This window comes from Bison bison, unplaced genomic scaffold (assembly GCF_000754665.1).
Source record: "Bison bison bison isolate TAMUID 2011002044 unplaced genomic scaffold, Bison_UMD1.0 scf7180017864487, whole genome shotgun sequence".
Taxonomy (NCBI): Eukaryota; Metazoa; Chordata; class Mammalia; order Artiodactyla; family Bovidae; genus Bison; species Bison bison.
Window position 1 is genome coordinate 2,276,317 of NW_011495047.1, and position 20,053 is coordinate 2,296,369.

Consider the following 20,053-nt stretch of genomic DNA (forward strand, 5'->3'; position numbering starts at 1 on the left):
CTGTTTCCACTGTTTCCCCATCTATTTCCCATGAAGTGATGGGACCAGATGCCATGATCTTCATTTTCTGAATTTTGAGCTTTAAGCCAACTTTTTCACTCTCCACTTTTACTTTCATCAAGAGGCTTTTTAGTTCCTCTTCACTTTCTGCCATAAGGGTGGTGTCATCTGCATATCTGAGGTTATTGATATTTCTCCCAGCAATCTTGATTAAAGCTTGTGCTTCTTCCAGTCCAGCGTTTCCCATGATGTACTCTGCATATAAGTTAAATAAGCAGGGTGACAATATACAGCCTTGACATACTCCTTTTCCTATTTGGAACCAGTCTGTTGTTCCATGTCCAGTTTTGACTGTTGCTTCCTGACCTGCATAGAGGTTTCTCAAGAGGCAGGTCAGGTGGTCTGATATTCCCATCTCTTTCAGAATTTTCCACAGTTTATTATGATCCATACACTCAAAGGCTTTGGCATAGTCAATAAAGCAGAAATAGATGTTTTTCTGGAAATCTCTTGCTTTTCCCATGATCCAGCAGATGTTGGCAATTTGATCTCTGGTTCCTCTGCCTTTTCTAAAACCAGCTTGAACATCAGGAAGTTCATGGTTCACATATTGCTGAAGCCTGGCTTGGAGAATTTTGAGCATTACTTTACTGAGTGCAATTGTGCGGTAGGTTGAGCATTCTTTGTCATTGCCTTTCTTTGGGATTGGAATGAAAACTGACCTTTTCCAGTCCTGTGGCCACTGCTGAGTTTTCCAAATTTGCTGGCATATTGAGTGCAGCATTTTCATAGCATCATCTTTCAGGATTTGAAATAGCTCAACTGGAATTCCATCACCTCCACTAGCTTTGTTCATAGTGATGCTTTGTAAGGCCCACTTGACTTCACATTCCAGGATGCTGGCTCTAGGGGAGTGATCACACCCCTAGTGATTATCTTGGTCATGAAGACCTTTTTTGTACAGTTCTTCTGTGTATTCCTACCACCTCTTCTTAATATCTTCTACTTCTGTTAGGTCCATAGCATTTCTGTCCTTTATTGTGCCCATCTTTGCATGAAATGTTCCCTTGGTATCTCTAATCTTCTTGAAGAGATCTCTAATCTTTCCCATTTTGTTGTTTTCCTCTATTTCTTTGCACTGATAGCTAAGGAAGGCTTTCTTATCTCTTCTTGCTATTCTTTAGAGCTCTGCATTTAGATGCTTATATCTTTCCTTTTCTCCTTTGCTTTTCAGTACTCTTCTTTTCACAGCTATTTGTAAGGCCTCCTCAGACAGCCATTTTGCTTTTTTGCATTTCTTTTCCATGGGGAAGGTCTTGATCTCTGTCTCCTGTACATTGTCAGGAATCTCCGTCCATAGTTCATCAGGCACTCTATCTATCAGATCTAGTCCCTTAAATCTATTTCTCACTTCCACTGTATAATCATAAGGGATTTGATTTAGGTCATACCTGAATGGTCTAGTGGTTTTCCCTACTTTCTTCAATTTAAGTCTGAATTTGGCAATAAGAAGTTCATGATCTAAGCCACAGTCAGCTCTTGGTCTTGTTTTTGCTGACTGTATAGAGCTTCTCCATCTTTGGCTGCAAAAAATATAATCAGTCTGATTTTGGTATTGACCATCTGGTGATGTCCATGTGTAGAGTCTTCTCTTGTGTTGTTGGAAGAGGGTGTTTGCTATGACCAGTGCTTTTTCTTGGCAAAACTCTATTAGTCTTTGCTCTGCTTCATTCCATATTCCAAGGCCAAATTTGCCTGTTACTCCAGGTGTTTCTTGACTTCCTACTTTTGCATTCTAGTCCCCTTAATGAAAAGGACATCTTTTTTGGGTGTTAGTTCTAAAAGGTCTTGTAGGTCTTTATAGGACCATTCAACTTCAGCTTCTTCAGCATTACTGGTTGGGGCATAGACGTGGATTACTGTGATATTGAATGGTTTGCCTTGGAAATGAACAGAGATCATTCTTTCGTTTTTGAGATTGCATCCAAGTACTGCATTTCAGACTCTTTTGTTGACCATGATGGCTACTCCATTTCTTCTAAGGGATTCCTGCCCGCAGTAGTAGATATAATGGTCATCTGAGTTAAATTCACCCATTCCAGTCCATTTTAGTTTGCTGATTCCTAGAATGTCAACATTCATTCTTGCCGTCTCCTGTTTGCTGCTAAGTTGCTTCAGTCGTGTCCAACTCTGTGTGACCCCAGAGACGGCAGCCCGCCAGGCTCCCCCATCCCTGGGATTCTCCAGGCAAGAATGCTGGAGTAGGTTGCCATTTCCTTCTCCAGTGCATGAAAGTGAAAAGTGAAAATGAAGTCATTCAGTCGTATCCGACTCTTCACGACCCCATGAACTGAGCCTATCAGGCTTCTCTGTCCATGGGATTTTCCAGGCAAGAATACTGGAGTGGGTTGCCATTTCCTTCCAATTTGCCTTAATTCATGGACCTGACATTCCAGGTTCCTATGCAATATTGCTCTTTACAGCATCAGAACTTGCTTCTATCACCAGTCACATCCACAACGGGGTATTGTTTTTGCTTTGGCTCTATCCCATCATTCTTTCTGGAGTTATTTGTCCACTGATCTCCAGTATCATACTGGGCACCTACCGACCTGGGGAGTTCCTCTTTCAGTATCCTATCATTTTGCCCAGATAATCACGATGGTGTGATCACTCACCTAGAGCCAGACATCCTGGAATGCGAAGTCAAGTGGGCCTTAGAAAGCATCACTACAAACAAAGCTGGTGGAGGTGATGGAATTTAAGTTAAGCTATTTCAAATCCTAAAAGATGATGCTAGGAAAGTACTGCGCTTGATACGCCAGAAAATTTCAAAAACTCAGCATTGACCACAGGACTGGAAAAGGTCAATTTTCGTTCTAAAACTAAAGAAAGGCCTTGTAAACTGCTGGGGTCAGCCCCAGTGGATCCAGGGAAACTTGAAGGAGAGACAGCGTTGGCTTCAATCAGGAAACAACTGCTAGATTAAATATTAACTAGAGGCTTATAGGGGAGAAGGCAATGACACGACTGAGCGACTTCACTTTCACTTTCCACTTTCATGCATTGGAGAAGGAAATGGCAACCCACTCCAGTGTTCTTGCCTGGAGAATCCCAGGGATGGGGAAGCCTGGTGGGCTGCTGTCCGTGGGGTCGCACAGAGTCAGACATGACTGAAGTGACAGCAGCAGCAGCAGAGGCTTATAAAGTGGTTAAGTGAGGATAGCTCAGCAGGGAAATTCAGTGGAGAAAAGAGGCTGAATAACTTGGTTTATGCAGAAAACCAATAAAACTTCAAGACAAGAAGTTTGCACCACCCACATAGGCCACAGGCATCTTCCCATTCTCCCGAGGGAGAGGAGACACCAAGGCTTCTCCGGTCAGATCTTAGAAGCCCAGGCAAAATTAGTAGGCTTGGCAGGCCTCTGCGCTCCAGATGGAAATTCAGCCAGAAGGTGAAAGAAAGAATGACATGAGGAGACCAGTCTTTTGAGGAACTGATCCCATTCTTTATTTTCCAGGGTCCGCTTTTATACACAGAGATGTAATACAAAAGTCACACAGGGTCAGCAGTCCTGACTTTTATCAAAATCAGGTGCTTCATACAAATGTATACAAAGGTCTTAGGGGTGTTACATCATCTTCTGGCCAGGGGGCCTACTAACAATTTATGACCCTCTCCTTGTGACAGCGGTCAGTCAACCAGAACACTTATTTCTCCAGGGGTGATTATTCTTAAAACAGACGCCACCTTCTGAAGGCACCAGATAAAGTTACATTCCTATAGGGTGAGGGTGCAGTGGGTTTTAATTAAGGAAAGAATTTGCTTAGCCTAAGGTCTAACGTGACTAATATCAAAGGTTAATACTTATTTCTTTTATATATTCATTAACGTGTATAAGGGCAGGGGATGTGGAGACTTAGCAGCAAACATTGGCTCAAGAATGAAACCCTCCACCAGTATAATTCCTAACTAGCCCACTAATACTATACTAATAATTTTCTAACTTCTCAAAAGAATCTGTTTTTAGAAAGTTTAGGGCATCTCGTGCCTCTCACGGTTGGGAGGCTGTGAACAATCACATGTGGCCGGATAAGCCTGTCAGGCAGGCTAGAGAACCTTCAGAGGAGTTTGTAAGTTGAAACACTCCTGTCACACCCAGGAATTATTATAAACTGGAGCTCTAAGTTAACTCCTTCTCTGAAAGAGGTGATGAGGGACAGCCCCCCATAAAGTCAGAGGTGTAGGTGAGAGCACAAAACAGTAAAGTAGGCAGACTCTGATTTTAGGGGTAGATGCTCGAGAATTTCCAGGGGGACTCCTGAGGCTTGATCCTGCCTTTGCGTATGCCGAGCCTCCTTCCTCATGACCTTTGCCATGGGCGGAGTTCCTCACGCTGGCTCCGGCAGTAAACAACGTTGAAAATACTGCACAATTGCACTCATCTCACATGTTAGCAAAGTAATGCTCAAAATGCTCCAAGGCAGGCTTCAACAGTACATGAACAGTGAACTTTCAGATGTTCAAGTTGGATTTAAAAAAGGCAGAGGAACAGAGATCAAATTGCCAACATCTGTTGGATCATTGAAAAAGTGAGAGAATTCCAGAAAAACATCTACTTCTGCTTTATTGACTATGTCAAAGCCTTTAACTGTTTGGATCACAACAAACTGTGGAAAATTGTTCAAAAGATGGGAATACCAGACCACCTGACCTGCCTCTTGAGAAATCTGTGTGTAGGTCAGGATGCAACAATTAGAACTGGACATGGAACAAAAGAGTGGTTGCAAATTGGGGAAGGAGTACGTCAAAGCTGTATATTGTCACCCTGCTTATTTAACTTATATGCAGAGGACATCATGAGAAATGCTGGGCTGGAGGACGCACAAGCTAGAATCAAGATTGCCGGGAGAAATATCAATAACCTCAGATATGCAGATGACACCACCCTTATGGCAGAAAGCAAAGAAGAACTAGAGAGCCTCTTGATGAAAGTGAAAGAGGAGAGTGAAAAAGTTGGCTTAAAGCTCAACATTCAGTAAACTAAGATCATGGCATCCAGTCCAACCACTTCATGGCAAATAGATGGGGAAACAGTGGAAACGGTGACTGACTTTGTTTTTCTGGGCTCCAAAACCACTGCAGATGGTGACTGCAGCCATGAAATTAAAAGACACTTGTTCCCTGGAAGAAAAGTCACAACCAACCTAGACAGCATATTAAAAAGCAGAGACATTACTTTGCCAACAAAGGTCCATCTAGTCAAAGCTTTGGTTTTTCCAGTAGTCATTCATGTATGGATGTGAGAGTTGGAATATAAAGAAAATTGAGCCCTAAAGAATGGATGCTTTTGAACTGTGGTATTGGAGAATATTCTTGAGTGTCCCTTGGAAAGCCAGGAGATCCAACCAGTCCATCCTAAAGGAAATCAGTCCTTAATATTCACTGGAAGGACTGATGCTGAAGCTGAAACTGCAATACTTTGGCCACCGGACGTGAAGAACTGACTCATTGGAAAAGACCCTGATGCTGGGAAAGACTAAAGGCAGGAGAGAAGGGAACGGCAGAGGATGAGATGGTTGGATGGCATTACTGACTTGATGGACATGAATTTGAGTAAGGTCAGGGAGTGGTGATGGACAGGGAAGCCTGGTGTGCTGCCGTCCTTGTGGTCTCAAAGAGTCGGACACGAGTGAGCGACTGAACTGAACTGAACTAATGGTGACTGTCTTCCCGATAATGAATTAATCATGAATAGCGTAAAGTTAGTCACTGTGCAAACTAGTGTAGATGAGATGGTTTTTGTGAGAGGAACTTTTTAAAAATTAAAAGTTCATGTTTATTAAAATATCAAAATCTGGTATTTATGAAAATGTTACAATCATATGTGATATATAATTTCTGAAAAAAGTACTTTTTGTATAATTAAGAACATTACAAAATTTCCTGTACATCAAACAGTTGAACAACCTACTGGCTTAATTACTAACATTTTATGAATTAAAAACATTTTAATTAACATAAAAAATAGGAAGTACAATCTCAAACTGAAGGAAACCTTGAGATGTATTTACTTTATGAAAAGTTTATGACTTCATGAAAAACTTACTGTTTGTATTTTTCACTCTGTTTAAGAGATCAGTAAGAACTTTGTCATTGACTCCAGCTCAATATCCAGTCCTGATATTTAGCATGTGTTTTCCCTTCTCTGTGAGGGGAACTTTTTAATACCCCCCAGTTAACATCATGTACATGGCAAACCATTTTATTTTATTTATCTCTTTGTCTCTGTCAGTTCTTAGTCATGATGAGCAGGATCTTTGTTGCATCATTTTAAAACTGATCTTTTTATGTTGATGTTTGGCAGAAGCCAACACGATATTGTGAAGCAATTATCCTTCAATTAAAAATAAATACATAAAAAAACAGAAGCAATATTGTAAAACATTCAATAAAGACTCTAAAAATGAAAAAAAAAATTGAAGGAAAAAAGAATTCAGCTGAACTAATAACCCACTAATTCCACCTGGGTACTTGCAGAGAAATATCTATGCAATCTTGGATGAACTTCAGTTTCATTATGTGGCTTGGAGGAAAAATCAATGATGATCTAAGGCTGTGGTTGCTGCAGTGGGTGATTAGTTGTTCACCATCTTCTTTAACCATCTTTGATCTGGCCACTGTATTTAGGTTGTTAGGCTATCCAAAAGGCAGAAAAAAACTCTTAAACTTTTGCAATTGGGAAGCTGAGTGATACTTTAAAAACTTAATGAACCTTGAAAGTTGTTACTTAGCATGTGAAAATAAAAATGGCACATCAGGGAGATAAAAAAAAAAAAAAAAAAGAACAAAGTGGTTGGAAAAGTGTAAATGAGAAAGTAAGAGTGGAAGATAAAATAGATAAAATGAAAATATCTTGTTTTACACAATATTATTCAATGACTTGGAAGATTTCACTTGGCCATAGATTGAAGTTGTTCGGAAGAGATCATTTAGCTTTTTAAATAAAAACAGCATTACAAATGACAGCCAACTTTCTTATACTTTTGTGTTTACAACAACTAAAATTAAAAGGACATAGCCCAATTCCCTCATCCTACCTTCACACCTTCATTTATCCTTCTTCATCTAGTTAATCTGGGTTAAAGGGTTTTTTTTTTGTTTTCGCTATTTTTTAAGTTGATGCAGGTAGTTGAATATGGTCACTACTGAAAAATGGAGTCTGAATATCTCTCTTATGCACATTTCATGACACATTTTGGAAGCACTAGACAGGTATTGAAAGCAATACCCTTCTCACATTTGTTTTCTATTATTAATGTCAAAAGTCATCCATCCATTCCATCTATATCCATCCATCTCTCCACCTACCTATCATTTTCTGTGACTATTTTCACTCTCCTCTTGTTCTTATCTCTTCCCTATCTAAATATGTCAAAGATGGTAAGTGTTTCATAAGAGAGTGATTTATAAAAATACAGCCAAACCACATTCCTGTCTCAAATGGTGAGGCTGGCCAGCATATGCAACTAATTCTCACAGAGGCATTCTGGAAAACCAGTGACAAGATTGGGACTCTGGGCTAGCCCCAGGGCAGTCAGCAGTGGTAGACTGCTACACACAGCCTCATGTGTAAAGTTTCTGAACTGACACAAGGCTTAATGGAAATGAACCTTGATGATGTGGCCAATGGAGTGTAAGTGACATCCTTGGCATACCACGGTGATTTTTTTCTTTCCTCTCTTGAAGGCATAATGCTTCCTGTGGGAAACCCTGACTTAAAATGCCATTGTGTGCTTAGAGACAGGATTCACTGGGCCTGAAGAGGACATAAGTGAGATAAGGACCGTAGAAATGGGTTCTTCCATGTCCTCATACTCCATTACTCTTGCCAACCCAATGGAAAGGCAGAGTGACTACACTAGTTTCAACTGATACAATGTTGGAATAATGGTATATTTTATAAGAATGAAAATATAAGAAGACTGTAGAAAATGAAAACCCAGTCATTCCTTATTTTTTATCTATTATGGTGAATCACTTACAGTTCTAAGTTTGTGGGAAAATCAGAGAAAAATAAGACATACTGTCCCTCATCTCCAGGATTTACAAGATTATATATATAATCTTTCTATCAAAAGTTATCTTTAAAAATATATATATGAAATAAATTCGATAGTTAAGATAGTTACCAAAATCTAGGAGTCATGTCAATAGAAAATGCTCTGCAAAGAAAGTTTTCACAGAGAAAGAAACAAGCAAATAAACTAAGTTTAATTTTTCTTTTCTTACTTTCAATAAAATGTTACTATCCCAAGTGAAGATGATAGGGTCGATACACAATGCAAATGACCTGCACTTCTTGTATTTAAATAGTTTTTAAAATAGTGGAACAGAGTCTATGAAACCTTCTGTTACTGTTTTGTTTTTTTTTTTGTTTTAATGAAATCTCAACTGTCTAAGTCCAAGGCTCCACAAAATGGAACAATTCAAAGCTAAATAGGTTACATTCAGGCTGTAGATGAAGTTTGAGGTGAATGCCACTTGACCTTAATTCACATGAAAAGTACTTTTTTTTTTTTTTAAAGGAAGACTGTCCCATGCACTTCTTAGCCGGTGAACCAGACTAACATGCTGTTTGGAGAGACATACAATTAAATTAACCATTAAAATATAGTATAATAGTTGGCATTAGAGGCAAATTATAGGGCATTAAAAGAGTTTATAAATAGGTAACAAAGCCACAAATGGCCACAAAGTTTTTGAGGACAAATGAGGGTCTAGGATAGAAGTCAGCAAACTATAGCCTGGCCAAATATGGCCATTGCTTGTTTTAAAATAAAATTTTAGTGAGCATAGATATACTCATTTATATATGCATTAGGTGCATTTGCCCTTCAACTACAAACTGGAGTGTGGTTGCAACAAAACCATCTGGTCCTTAAAGCCTAAAATGTTAACCATCTGGCCCTTAAAAAAAAAAGTTTACTGACTCCTAGTCTAGGGTGAACCCAAGTTCCTAATGGGCTGGATAGCAGACCTTAAACAAGTAAAGAAGGGCAGGTATAAAAGGGAGTTGTGTGGTCTGTGGCAACCTAAGAGGCAAGTACCCCATCCTAGACAGGCAGCTCAGCCTGGTCAAATGGTGACCTATGGAAATGTTGCCCGATTGTTCCATTTTTCAAAGAAAAGTGGAAATAGATTTTTATGTGAAATCTTACTGGGAGAGGGTGAACCCAAGGTTTTTAAAATGTGACTTATTTTTTAAAAAATCACTTGAAAGCAAGGGAATGTGTAGGAAAGGCTTTGCAAAATAAGTGACACTTAATGGATGAGTAAAAAATGCCTGAAAATTTGTGTTGCCTTAATCAGCTCTTAGCTAACAGTTACTGGTTTCTCACTATGAGTTTGGCTCCAAACCAAACACAATGAATCCATAAAACAACTCTTAGAATAAGACTATTATTATTTATATTAATGAAGATGTACGGATGATGAAAACATCCTCCAAGACATGAAATTAGTGACCAGTAAGACTTGATTCACTCCAAAGCCTGATGCTGTACTGCTCAACAGTTTCACTCTAATGCAAAGTACAGTTTGGAAATACAAGTGATGTAGAAGCAGAGGCTGGGGAGTGTGACTCAGGCTCAGGGATAATTGTGAAGTTTTAGATGTGAGATGATATATCTGAAAGATGCATTCGAGTAGGAGACAGAAACAGCAAGAACAGAGACTAGAAAGGTATATGGGTGCCAGTCTACAGAGTTCTATACAAGGTGTATTAATTTTTTAGTCTATGAGCATTGTGTTCATTAGGTCTGGGAGCAAAGACATGATGAATTTAGGAATTTTTTCTGGTTGTGATTTAGAGAATGGATTGTGCGTGGAGTATGATACATTGGTGATTGAGATACCATTGGGAATTTATTACTAGGAATCCAGGTGGACCAGCATTATAGGGCTGGGATATTAAGAAAAGTTTGTGACTTTCAGAGTTATTGAAATGGTGCACTTAAAAGAAATGATGTGTCATGAGTGGTAGGGAAAAGTTTATTCTTACTTTTATATATTTTTATTATCTAATAAATAGTAAGCTATTCCTATAGTATGAAGACTCTAGAGATATTCATTTAAGCATTCATTTCTTAAGATTCTGCAATAGAAAATCTTAAATTGTTCCCAGGGTAAACCCAAAGAATGAATTACCAATCTTTCCTAACTTGTAGCCTATTTTAGAGGGACTATATTGGTATTTATAGTTTTAGACAGTGGATATTTCAGAAAATTTATTCTTAAAAACACACATGATAGGAAAACATTTTATCAAATTGTTGTTGGGGGAGTAGTATATATAATGGTTAACTGTAGGCTCTTTGGAATAGAGACAGATTTGAGTCCTTGCATTGCCACTTAATCAGTCTATCACCCTAGAGTATTAGATAATTTTTGAGTTATATGTTGTGTTCCAAGAGAAATTGTCAGAGAGAAGCTGACTCCTAGGGAACTCTTATTATCGGATAATTGATGTTCTCTGCCAAAAGCTGGTTCTGGGCAGCCACATTTGTACTAAATGGGTCTGCTCCAGCCCTGGTCACAATTGATTGGACCAGAACTATGCACATCACTCAAACTGGGTTGCTTGTATTCTTCTTCCTGGGAATGTGGATTTCAGACTCAGATGATGGATTATTATAATCTCTTTGCTTGAGCTGAAATAATTCACACTTCAGGCTGAAGAACTTTCATCTTACATCAAATGTACTCCAAAAATGAGGAAGCTGGTCTTTAGGTAGAAAAACAAAAAAATAGTACATATGACAGAAAAAAAGGAAGAAAAGAAGCTCAGTGGTAGACAAAAAATAAGTGGTTAAGAGCTCTCATTTTCTGTACCCATTATATGTTCACCTAACTTAGTCACCAAAGCAACACTGACTATGTTTCTCCTAAGTCCCAAGTAGCTTCCCTGTAGCTCAGTAGGTAAAGAATCCACCTGCAATGCAGGAGACAGCCTCCATCCCTGGTTCAGGAAGATCCCCCCTGGAGCAGGGTATGGCAACTACGTTGTGCTCTGGCAATCTGCAAGGTAATGTTCTGGTACCTTATTTAATTGTGAATGATGGTACTGTAGGGGTCATTCCTTTTCCCGTTACTAAGTTCAGTGACAAAAAAAATAATGTAAGATTGAGATATATAAGAGCTCATCCATAACCCATATTCAAATTAATGTCATTTAATTGTTTACAGAATGACAAAGGCAGCTTAAGCTAGCAGTAAGGATTTCAGTGTTCTACAATGTCAAATACCAACCACAGGAAACCAAATTTGTTCATTTTTATAATTACTTTTTGGGTGTTAAATGATTCCATTAAATGAAGTGCCACAAATTAAGTATTGAAATGAACTGACCTGAACAACCACACTGAACATGCCTGAGGCATCAAACAGGTTTCTACTATATTTGTATTCCCTTTTATTTGGGAGAATGATGTGACAGAAGAATCTTTGCTGAAATTTGAATACTAAATAAATTAGTCATGGCTTGAACGCCACTTCAATCAGTTTCCAGTGAGCAAGCTCTGCCCTGTAAGTTCACCTGTTCATGACTATAGTCAGAACTGGAGTAGGCTGGGAATAAGTGCCCAACTGTCTAGGAATTCAGGACCGCCTGGTAGTTAGAGTACAAATGATAAGGGTGTGCCATGTGAAAAGTGGGGTGTCCTCAAAGATCTCTCAAAGATCTCTATGGGCTTCCCTTGTAGCTCAGCTGGTAAAGAATATGCCTGCACTGCAGGAGACCTGGGTTCGATCCCTGGGTAAGGAAGATTCCCTGGAGAAGGGAAAGGCTACCCATTCCAGTATTCTGGCCTGGAGAATTCCATGGACTGTATAATCCATAGGGTTGCAAAGAGTCAGAAAGGACTGAGAGACTTTCACTTTCCTTCTGAGCTTCCGTTATAGTTTAGTTGGTAAAGAATCTGCCTGCAATGAAGGAGACCCTGCATTTCAACCCAGGTTTGATTCCTGGGTTGGAAAGATCTGCTGGAAAAGGGATAGGCTACCCACTCCAATGTTCTTGGGTTTTCCTTGTAGCTCAGCTGGTAAAGAATCTGCCTGCAATGCGGGAGACCTGAGTTCAATCCCTGGGTTGGGAAGATCTCCTGGAGAAGGGAAAGGCTACACACTCCAATATTCTGGGCTAGAGAATTTCACTGTATAGTCCGTGGGGTCGCAAAGAGTCGGACACGACTGAGTGACTTTCACTTTCAAAGATCTCTGACCTAGATGCTCCCCTGTTCATCCACCTTAATGAAGCAAATGGGAAGGATGAAGGGAAGAGAGAAGGAAAGAAAGCAAAACAGTAGCATATATTGAGCATTACTATGTGGTAATAACTGTACTAATTGTTGCCATATTTATTATTCCATTTAAAGCATTACATGAACCTTGGCAAATGAGTCCATTTACCCATGGAAGAGTTATGTACAAACCTGGGCAAAATTATATAAGGACAATGGTATCACTAAATTATGGAATTGTAAGAGATATTACTGAGTTTGGAGGTAGGCAAATTACAAAAAGGATATATTCATCTCCTACCTTGTTTCTGAGTGGACATTTGAAATAAGCCATAGGTCAGTTCAGTCACTCAGTCATGTCCAAGTCTTTATGACCTCATGGACTGCGACATGCCAGCCTTCCCTGTCCATCACCAACTCCCAGAGCTTGCTCAAATTCATGTCCATTGAGTTGGTGATGCCATCCAACCATCTCATCCTCTGTCGTCCCCTTCTCCTGCCTTCAATCTTTCCCAGCATCAGAGTCTTTTCAAATGAGTCAGTTCTTTGCACCAAGTGGCCAAATTATTGGAGTTTCAGCTTCAGCATCAGTCCTTCCAATGAATATTCAGGACTGATTTCCTTTAGGATTGACTGGTTTGATCTCCTTGCTGGCCAAGGGACTCTTAAGAGTCTTCTCCAACAGCACAGTTCAAAAGCATCAATTCTTCGGCACTCAGCTTTCATTATGGTCCAATTTCACATCCATACATGACTACTTGAAGAAATCATAGCTTTGACTCTACAGACTTTGTCAGCAAAATAATATCTCTACTTTCTAATACACTGTTAGGTTTGTCATAGCTTTTCTTCCAAGGAGCAAGCGCCGTTTAATTTCATTGCTGCAGTCACCATCTGCAGTGATTTTGGAGTCCAAGAAAATAAAGTCTGTCACTGTTTCCATTGTTTCCCCATCTATTTGCCATGAAGTGATAAGACCAGATGCCATGATCTTCATTGTTTGAATGTTGATTTTTAAGCCTAACATCATCAGAAACCTCATGTTTAACTCAAATATGTTTGAACAGGGGTGTGTTCTCATTTATTCATTTTATGAAATATGGGCATCTTTAACATTTAGCTCAATATCTCTCTGTTTGGTCCATGTCCCCCATCAACATCTTTAGAAAAATTAGACAACAATTGAAATTGCATAGATCAACCAGGGAAGTGTGTGCTTGGTCACTCAGTCTTATCTGACTCTTTGCAACCCCATAGACTATAGCCTGCCAGTCTCCTCTCTCCTATTCTCCAGGCCAGAATCCTGGACTGGGTTGCCATGCCCTCCTCCACAGGATCTTCCCAACCCATGGCTCAAACTCAGGTCTCCCGCATTGCAGGCAGATTCTTTACCATTGGAGCAACCATGAAAGACCTCAACCAGGGAAAGCTGACACCAAAATATACTAAAGAAAGCGAACTCAAAACAGTAACACGTGGTTCCCTTTTTAGATAAGGAAACACCAGATGTGAGAGAGGACTACAAAAGAAGACAGTACCAAGAAGTCCACAACTGAGATCTTATTGAGAAGCTGAAATCACAAAGACCTCCTCCCATTTATTCCTTTTGCCTTTAAAAATCCCGTGCCCCTTACCCAGCCAGCAAGATGGATCTGATACATACCTATGTTTCACATCTTCTGGGTTGGTACCTCTCCATCAGTAAACATACTTCTGGTCTATATTCTAACACTTTGGTTTATTTGGCTTCACAAAACTGGGTTATTCAATACAATTTCTGAGACTTTGGGTAATAGTTTAATGTGATGACAAGGGCTGTAAGGAAAATAAGGAGATGCTTTAGTGCCTCTTACTCTGATAATATTTAAAAATGAAAAGCGTGAGAAGAGAGCCAACTGCAGCAACCACCTCCTCTGAGTTGTTCCTTGGGTTCTTTCTTTCTTGTTCTCCATGTTTTACAAACTTGGGGGCAGAGAAAGGAATCCTCAGGTACTGGTTTAGATATCTGAGCAAGAATGCAAATTAGAACATGTTATATATTTTTTCTTGATGCTTAATTCCCCAAACTAAAATCAATGAAATAGTTTAATAAGTGTGTTTAAGCACATGGTTTTGGTTTCTGTATTCTGAATCAATTAAATGTTTATTTCTTCAACCAAACACACTCATTATGAAAGTACCCCAGAAGAGTAATTTGATGAAATTAAGTCCTTTGGCACAACTTTTTCTTTTTTTTTTCTTAATATAAAGAAGCTAAAATTCTAAAATTAAGTGCTTTGGCTAGCCCTGTTTGAAACATATACTCCCTAGAGACAAACTTCAGCTCCTGTGATATTCTAAGACTCCTTAGCTAAATGTGTGTTTTATAAATGTGTTTGTCAAAACACAATATAGTTATTTTATCAACTTCTCTCAGTGAAAAACATGACTAAGAGAAGTTAAGAAAAGTAAGAAACAGAAGAAATAGGCTGGATCTGTTCTGCTGTGACCTTGGAAGATTTTTCTCTGGGTTCTTTGGAAGGACTGATGCTAAAGCTGAAACTCCAGTACTTTGGCCACCTCATGAGAAGAGTTGACTCATTGGAAAAGACTCTGATGCTGGGAGGGGTTGGGGGCAGGAGGAGAAGGGGACGACAAAGGATGAGATGGCTGGATGGCATCACTGACTCGATGGACGTGAGTCTGAGTGAACTCTGGGAGTTGGTGATGGACAGGGAGGTCTGGCGTGCTGCGATTCATGGGGTCGCAAAGAGTCGAACACGACTGAGCGACTGATCTGATCTGAGAGACATGTTTTAGGGGAATGGTTCATCTGTAAGACTGGCAACAAGGCATCGTGGTTCATTGAATCATCGTTAATTCAGTCTTTGCCTATATACACATAGGCACTTTTCTATAGAAAGCCAATTTAATAAACATGTTAAGTGTACATTTATGGATATAATTTGACTTGAATTACAAAGAAATTATTATAGAATGAAGATTTTCAAGGGGCTAAAAGGCTAACTGACAATACTCAATGTTAATATTGAGTCCTAAATTGTGTGGCAAAGTTTTGCATGATTTGAGAATGCCAAAAATTATTCTGATTATTATATTAGATAAAATAATTTATTTTTAGCAAATATAGGCATGTATTTATATGCCTAAGTAAAATTTGTATATATATTTAAGTATTTATAGGATAAATCATAAAAGAGACATGGTGTAAAAACTATGTGCGTGTATGTACACATATAGAGAGAGAAAAATGTTATATCTATATCTATTTATCTATTGTTATTAGCATATGAATATTTATAGAGTTTATATATCCGAGTGCATTATCTATAAAATATTAAGTAACTCATTTGACTAAACTCACATAATTGACTGCATATTCTAGGTTCTGGCTGACAAATTTTTCCCGTTCAGTTGAAGTTTCCTCATTTCAGATGTCAGATCTGAAGTACACAGAGTTGAGATTAGATTTGCCAAATTATAAAGTCTGTAGGACAAAATCTGCATGTTATCCAACCCTGCCCCACTCTCCCCCACTCCTGTGAGGCTCTGAGGCCATTTCCTTCATCTGCAAAATCAAAATGCAGCTCTAAGGCCTGCAGTGGGCTGTGCTCCTGACAGCTGCCCCAAGGCCCCAGGGAGCAAAGGGGTCTAATCGCCAATCCCCACAAAGAGAATGAAGAAGCAAAGGTGTTCCATCTCCCCACCACCAAGAAAATCAAGAAGCAAGGGAACCATCCCCCACACCCATTGCTTCCCAGGCTGATCCAAATCTCTACCACAAAGATGGAAAAAGCTGTTAATAGAGAAATTGAAAAATCTGACAGTCTTTGGGGAAAAGAGGGCCTCTTGGAACGTGAATCTGCCCTTGGGCAAAGCTGCTTTACATAGTCATGGTGATTATTTTATATGATTATTTCTCTTTAATTATCATTAGTATTAGCACACTGTCATATAGAAAAACTTTTTTTTTTCTAAAACAACTATAAAGTGCTTTTAATAACCATTCAAAAAACAAATGTAGAAAGTTGATAACTAAAGTTCTTTAATTTTTGTTATGTGTAGCTCGCTTTACCTCTCTTAAAGGAAAACAAGCAAACTAAACCTTTATTTCCCCATTTATTATCTGGCTCCACTTTCTAAGGTGTCAGTTTTCTAGGTTGCTCATAGAATTAAACTTATAAAATGATAAATACTTCTGTATCCCAGTATATCTACTATTGGATTTCTCCTTTTGATACGTTTTATTTAAAAATCAGTCTGGAAAATCTTGCAAGGGCAGTACCTCTGGCAACATTTCCTAGCACGACTGCTTTCTGAAATCCACGGTCAGGCAGCTGGGGAGGCAGGGTCAAGCACCTGCCTCCTACCTGTCGTGGGAAAGTTTGGGTCATGTGTCTAGACATCAAAGAAGATTATGTTAGAAACTTTGTGTTAGAGATTTCTGTATCCATTAGAGTTACATCATTTTAAATTTTAAGTTTTCAGATTTCCTTAGAATCTGGTACTCTTTCCAGTGTATGTTTTCATCATTCCCTGTACTTGCTGGGGAAACAGTGAGTATACTTGGATTGAAAGGCAGCAGAAGAGTGGAATGTACGTGAGCAACTAGCCACGCACACCATGCCAAGAGGAAAAGCTAGGGCCCACATTTCACCCTGAGCGCATCTGGGCCCCAGATCTTTAGCTTCTTCCATTGCATCGCTCCCTTTGGGCCTTTTCAGCACTGGGCTGTTGGGCACAGCATTTCTCCCTGCTGCTAGGCAAAGTCCCTATGGGTGCTGACAGGATTCCCCACTTCTTGCCTCTGTTGGCATCACACCTGCTCCCCGCTGTCTGGAGTCCATCTGTCCACAGCACTGTCTAGAAAGTCTCCCATGTGTGTATCGTATGGGTGTGCAGCACTTCACAAGTGAAACAAGACAATTAAAGAAAGCCAAGAATTCTTACCTGGTGCAACCAGGAATCCATGTTCTCCGAAGGAAGCCTCCATGTTTGCTCTAAACTACTAGAACAAAAAGTTTCTCTTCATTAGCTTTCCTACTTGGTTGTACCCCTACTTTCTCTGATGCTCTGGAGAGGAGTGGACTCTGATTATTCAGAGGGTAACAGACACTTGCCCTTAAATTGACTGTAATTTCAGCATCCTTAGAACTGTGGTAGGGGGCACCAAAAGACAATTCTCTTCTTAGCCAGGGATTTCTGTATGATTCCCATCACTGTCTAGGTAAATATATGGTGGAGGGTGGCACAAAAACAGCCACCTGGACTGCCAGTGGCAACGTCAGGACTCCAAAGGCCGTCACTTCTCATTCTCCTTGGAGCTATACTCAAGGACAGCATAAATCAAATTGCTACAGACTGGAGTGACACACACTTCTGGAGAAGAAGATTTATGCAGTGTAAGCTGGCTTACATTGGCAAATTTGCAGAAGAGGAAATTCAACTCTTCTCTGCAACTTGTCACCAATAGCAGGTAAATTGACTGTATCACTTACAATAAATGAACCAAAATGTTAAATAGGGCTAACGTGTTCTAGATTAAGAAGACTGTTAATTACCAACTTTACTAGCTACTACTTGTGTTACCTAGACCTGGTTATTTCCCTCTTTTAACTCCATTTTCTGTATCTATAAGAGATCTTTTTAAAAAAATCTTACTTAAGAGTAATTGTGATAAATAAAAAATTATTTAATACACTGACTAAAAGTGTTTGAAAAATTATAAAGCAATACAAATATTCTTTGTTTTTAATGCTTCTGTTTATACAATTTGCAAGATTCCATTAACCATTTTTTTTGAATTTCTGTCATTATCTGTTCCTCGCATGTTTAATTTTTATGATTATTTATATTGCCCTCAAGGATCCGGACTTCCTTAGCTATTGTATCAGGCAGTTCAGGGGCAGGGTGGTTCCAAACTGCACATTGTTAAACCAGGTCGCGTGTTAGAGCACCAAACAAATCACAACATAAAACTTTTATATTTATCATTAGGAAAATTAGCGCATTTTACCGTTAAGATGTTTATAAAAACAGCTTCATCTTTTCTTCCTTGGAGATATTCTGACCTCCTTCACAGGATTATTGTGATGAATAGCTAATAAAAAATTGTTGTAAAGCACTTTGCAAAAATAAAGTGCCATATAATTGCTTAAAATAATAAGTAGGATTGAGTTCATTATTACACAGAGCAATAGGCACCAACAAGATAGCTAATCACTTAACTGTTCCACATTCCTTTCTTAAGGACTTTGTATACTTTGTCTTGGGACATTTACCTTGCCTGTTTCTACAAGGCTTTAACTGCACAGGTATCAAAAACTCCCTGGAGGGTTCCAGAAATGCTGATGATCCTCTTTCTCTCTACAGCAGTTCTCAGCAGTTTCTACAGGCTGAACCTGAAACTGCAATAGTCCCAGTTGCCTAAGTTCTCTGAGCTGAACTGTCAAGTGGAAAAAATCGCTTTTCATTATGATAAAGTCATTTCCTGTTGTTTCAGTCAGCTGATTGGTTTTCAGTGGAGAATCTCTCTTGTAACTTTACCCACGTACTGATATGAATAATTTTCCAATTTTCCTTTGGAATAACCATGCAGATTTCTGTTTTTTAGTGGATCTGTTCACATTGGGCTTAGGAAGAGGAGTGAACAGTTAAAACTAGTAAATGTGCTATCAATAATAATATCATCACCACCACTGATAGTAACAACTGGTATTTATTGAGTACTTAAAAATATTCCCAGTTCTGTGCTTTACAGAAATCTAGCTGTAGGTACAGTGAAAGGCTTCAATATTTATCCAACATCATATAGGTAGAATAAATTTCAAGCCCTGGCAGTCTGTTTCAGACCTGTATCATTGTTGTTCTAAAAGTGATCTTTCTAAAAATGAAATCAGCAGGTTTTTCTTTGTGAAGATGAAAGCCATGAAGATTGGATACGTCTAAGGACTTTTATATATTTTGAGTTGCCATTTTTTGTTAAATACCCATTCAACCACTTTTAATCTGGATGCACTAATATTACACAGGAATTTTCACAAGATCAGGAGGTGTCTCAGCTCCTGTAAATACAGTTGAAGTTTGTAAACTTGTGTCCATTTTCATAATTCCCTGAAAATATATGCAGATTATTGGGTAGGTTGTATCTTCCATTAGTGTTCCTAAGCACAACTGTATTTTATGTCTGCTGAAGTTTAAAACTAACTAAAGGATAAATATCAGAGAATATCACAGTGAAAAGTTGCAATTTTTATAAGTATTATTTGTCCTCATGTGAAATAAGGAGTGATATTGCTAAAAGGCCATGCAAAATTGTGATTAAGCACAAAATTCAGTGTCCAATAAGCTGGTATTCAAATATCATATCACCTTGAGAAAGTTACTTGACCTTAGGTTCATACTCTGAAAAATAATAATAAAAATAACAATAATGATTAACACTTAATAAATGCTTTTATGCCAGGCACCACTCTAATGGATTTATATATATTAACTAATTTCTTCCTCATAACAGTCCTAAGAGACAGGCATTTGAACAGAGAGGAAGGTAAAGCATATACAGGTTAAGTCATTTGCCCAAATTCCACAGTAGATGAATGGAGAAGTTGGGATTCAAGTTCACAAGTCTGACTCAAGAGCCTAGAATCTTAACTGCTCTCTGAAAGCGCATAGTTGAGTGTCTGCCATGTGTCAGGCTCTAAGTAATAAGTCCTCTATTGGCAGTGGAGAATAATAGCAATGACCATTTATT